Source organism: Solanum stenotomum, unplaced genomic scaffold, assembly GCF_019186545.1.
Source record: "Solanum stenotomum isolate F172 unplaced genomic scaffold, ASM1918654v1 scaffold26054, whole genome shotgun sequence".
NCBI classification, from domain to species: domain Eukaryota; kingdom Viridiplantae; phylum Streptophyta; class Magnoliopsida; order Solanales; family Solanaceae; genus Solanum; species Solanum stenotomum.
Window position 1 is genome coordinate 13,230 of NW_026028858.1, and position 4,384 is coordinate 17,613.

Genomic DNA, 4,384 nt, shown 5'->3' on the forward strand with positions numbered 1-4,384 from the left:
ATAAATAGAGAGATTTTCTCTCATTTTCTGCATCGAATTCTTCTCTTCTTTTGCATACATTTCTTACAAAACAAAATCGATCGATCGTGTCTGTGTGTGTGATTTGTTGCTGTCATTTTGAGTTCGTTGAAATTATCGAAGTTTGAGGTACCACTACTTCTTTAATGGTTAATCCGTTTTATCTTAGTAGGAATTAATCTACAACCTCATGTACTTAAGGGGATTAAATTTCTTAAGGACACACAGTGAATTTTGTGGACTCGGATAGTTCTTTGTGTTTTCTTTTCATCTTTTATTATTTCTGATTTGCTAATCTGAATAGAGGAGATAACATAATTTTGATGCGGTTTATATAGCACAATGCAAAAGACAATATACTATTGCTAGGTCACCTACTCACTTTCAGTCAAATTTACTGTTGTGGTTCAAAGGTGTGAGCTTTTGTCAATACCTACCCATGGATTAATTAATGTTATCAACAAACTTTGTGAACCTCCAATGGATGAACCACAAATTAAGCATAGAAAAAAATCTACTACTTGTACCTTTGGAGTGATCAATTCCAAGAAGCACACCCAGTAACTTTCAGTCAAACTTTAAGTTGTCAACACTCAACAATATTTTTTAGAAAATAATAGAAATCACAAGCCGGCCCTGGGAGGAAAAGAAAAATCTATAATAATATTAACTGGTGTATAGAGACCACATCACCAACATTTCTAAGTAAAAAATCCAAGTTTGATTAGCTCTTAAATACAACAATAATAGCAGCAATGTACATGTAAGCATTTCACCTTGGTAAATGCAAGGAAGGACTTTGATAGATGATAAAAGAAATCAACTTTAGCTCATATTTGTGATCCTATTTGTTTGCATAGTAGTTAATGTTTGGTGAATGGTGGTGGTTGGAGTCACAGTAGTTCAACTATGTTTATCCCAAAGTATTATCCCATGTATCTGCCGCTTACTTCATTCTATTAGCTAAAATTTCATTCACCACTTAACAAAATAAATTGCTTATGTGTGTACATCTTTTATTGGGCTGTACACCACACAGGCAAACTCGGGTCTCGGGAGTGCATGCAAGGTGTTTGATGAAATTCCTGAACCATGTGTTGTCTCGTATAATGTGATGCTTGGTGCTTGTGGGGAAAATGGGGATATGAGCTTGGGTTTTTAATGTTTTCTCGCATGCCTTATAGAGATGTTTATTCATGGACTAGTATGATTCATGGGTACATGAAGAACGGGTGCTCTGAGGTTGCTGTAGTTTTTTCGAGAATATGATGGTACAACAGGATGTGAAGTGTGGTTTATTGAAGCCAAATGAGGCTACTTTTGTTAGTATTTTTCTTCTTGCACGTTTTTGGATTTTGGTGTGGCGTTATATCTAGGGAGGCAAGTACATGGTAAGGAATGAGGGGTTGAGTGTCTTCATGACAACTGCGTTGATCAGATTTTATGGGAAGATGGGTAGTTTGGTATATGCTTTGAAGGTATATAGCATAAATTAAGCAAAGAAATTTATTATACACATTTAATAACACAATTCCAGGAAGGTCACACAATTCAAGTCACATTCTCAAGTCAATTCAAATGAAAATCCCAACACTTGTAATAACACATGCATTTTGTCTTAACAACCAAAGCAGGAACTAGGAACTGTTTCTCTTCTTTTTCAAACTTTTTCTCTCTGGATACACATGTAACCATTTCACCTTGTGTTTTCTGGTAAATTCAAATTTTAACAACAAATAAAAATATTACTAATTTGTATCCAGAGAATACTGAAAGTGATGAAGTAGACAAATCTGCAGGTATGAGCTGCATATGATAACTGCGACAGAATACCTTGATGTTATGTCGGTTGGATGTATGAACAAAGTTTCACATTAGAAGTTGATAAGAAAAGAAGATATGAGGCATTTAGGAGGAAACTGTGCAAGTTTTTCCCAAAGCCGACTAAATCACACCATTTTAAGAATTTTGTGCAATTGATGTCGGTCTATTTTCACAATTCGTCCTATTAATTGGTTTGGATTTGCACTTCTTGTGATTTTAAGGTCTTACTTTCTGTCCCAAGTTGATTATTAGTGTCCTTTTATTTAAGTAGTGTCGACTTTTTTAAGCAAAAGAAGGTGTATGCCATGTCTTAATTTATTTCCCATGATCAAATTCTTCGAAGTATGAAAGCCATTTTTAAATTTTCGAAGTATATTCAGATGTCAATGTGTTTTACTCTTCTTGAAATTGTACAGAAGAAGTTGAAGTTGAGTCCGAATCTCCTTCGAGTTAAAAATATGCCAAGTTATTAAAAATAGCAAAAAGTATACAATATGTGCTAATATGTTTAACCATGCATAATTGATTATATACTGATACGTATGTGAAGTAGTATTTGGAATTTGACAATAGCCAGATAAAAATAAATTTACTAGGCACATTTAAGTGTTGCTTTGGAGTAATCAATTCCAGGAAGGTCACCTAGTCATTTTCAGACAATTTTAGACTATTTAAAATTACACATCCACATTCAATGTGTCACACAATATGTAAAGACTATTTAATCTTTCTCAAGTCATTGCACTGTAAGTCAAATCACATTCTCAAGTCAATTCAAGAAAGATTCAAATGAAAGTCCCAATACTTGTAATAACACATGTATTTGTTTTGATACACATGAAATTATGTTGAGCTTATTTGTCAACTTTGGGAATTAATTTGTATCCAGGGAATACTGAAAGTGAACAAGATAGTAAATTCTGTTAATTACTTTTTCCATATTCATATTTCCACAATTTTGGAACTGGAGGAAGTGATGAAGCGGAGTGTTGTTTTGGTGATAAATCTTCAGGTATGAGCTGCATATGATAACCGTAACGGAATACCTCATGTTATGTTGGTTGCGTATATGAACAATGTATCGCATTAGAAGTTAATAAGAAAAAGAAGATGTGTATAAAGTGAAGTGATACTCTTAAAGATTGGAGACATTTGGAAGAAAATTGTGCACATTTTGCCCAAAGACAACGATATCACACTATTTTAAGAGTTTCTTCATTAAGAATTTTGTGCAATTGATGTCGGTTTATTTTAACAATGTCTTGTAAATTGGTTTAGATCTGCAGTTCTGGTGACCGCCCCTATTGTTGGGTGGTCTTTAATTATTATCCCTCAGTCGATGGACTTTAATTTTTACCCCTGCTTATCATTTAATGGAAGTTTGTGGGTCAAAGTACCCTTAACTATGACCTAGTTTCGAGTACTTTTTCCTTTGTCCGGCATAAGTTGTGTAGTATCTAATTCGCAAGGCAAAAGTTTAGATAACATAGGTTTTGTAGGAATAAGTTATGCCTTGCGTATTCTGTTTCAAAAGGAGCTCAATTCAAATGTAAAGAAAATATTATGTTGGAAAATTAGAAACTAGTACCTCAACATGTTGCATAAGCAAGAAGCTTATTATTATCTGAAAAGAAGAAGAAATCATCATCAATTTGATTCGAGCTCTGCTATTAGTGTCCTAAATATTATCCTTATAGTATGAGGCTTTGCATGTATTTTTAACCATTTGCTGTAACACAGGTATTTGATGCGATGGAGCAGGTTTGCACATGGAATGCTATGATTTCTTCCAGCTTGTGCGTGTGCCAAGCTTGTCGATTTCGGGTTCTAATTGCTTGAAGCAATGTCACATGAATTCGGACTTGCAGCTAAAATGAAGCATTATGGTTTTGTGGTTGATCTACTACAGGAAGCTTACGACTTCATAGAGAAGATTCCTTTATTTTGAAGCTGATGCTATTGTCTTGGTGCTTGTAGACTTGGTGGAGCTATTGAGTTGGGAAATGAAGTAGAACAATTATTGCTTGAGTCGCAACAGAATCATTCTGGGCGTTATGTGCAACTCTCAAGCATTTATGTTGGCGCAGAGAGGTGAGAAATAACAATGTTATATCCTGGAATACACAAGGTTCCAGCCCACAGTTTTATTTCGTAGAGTTGATAACTGCAGCAGCTTTTATTTGTAAATTTTTGATGAGCTAACTCTGTAACTACACAACTCTGCCATGTGCATCGTGATTCTTTTGATAATCGAGAAATCCCCAAGGGCTGGTGGCACACATTTCAGCTGTGATGAAGTCATGACTCATCAAATTAAGCGGTTCTGCTGGATTTCTTCTTAAATGTGATATCTGGTTTCACCACTGCTAGGATTTAAACCTTAGTATTCAAGGTTACGTTGTTTCTCCAACCTTTTAACGGCTACACCAACTCTATTGTATTCAAGTTATTATATATTGATCAATATCGAGGAATACTTTTTCTATTTCAAAGTACGAGAATTTGGAATTGTTTTAGCATTTTTAAGGCAGCCTATTTTTAA

The 4,384-nt window shown here is 34.5% G+C and overlaps 1 pseudogene; it reads left to right on the forward strand.

The window, feature by feature from the left end:
• Window positions 1-1,012: 1,012 nt before the first annotated feature.
• On the forward strand, window positions 1,013-3,937 carry LOC125851464 (putative pentatricopeptide repeat-containing protein At1g10330; annotated as a pseudogene).
• The last annotated feature ends 447 nt before the right edge of the window (window positions 3,938-4,384 follow it).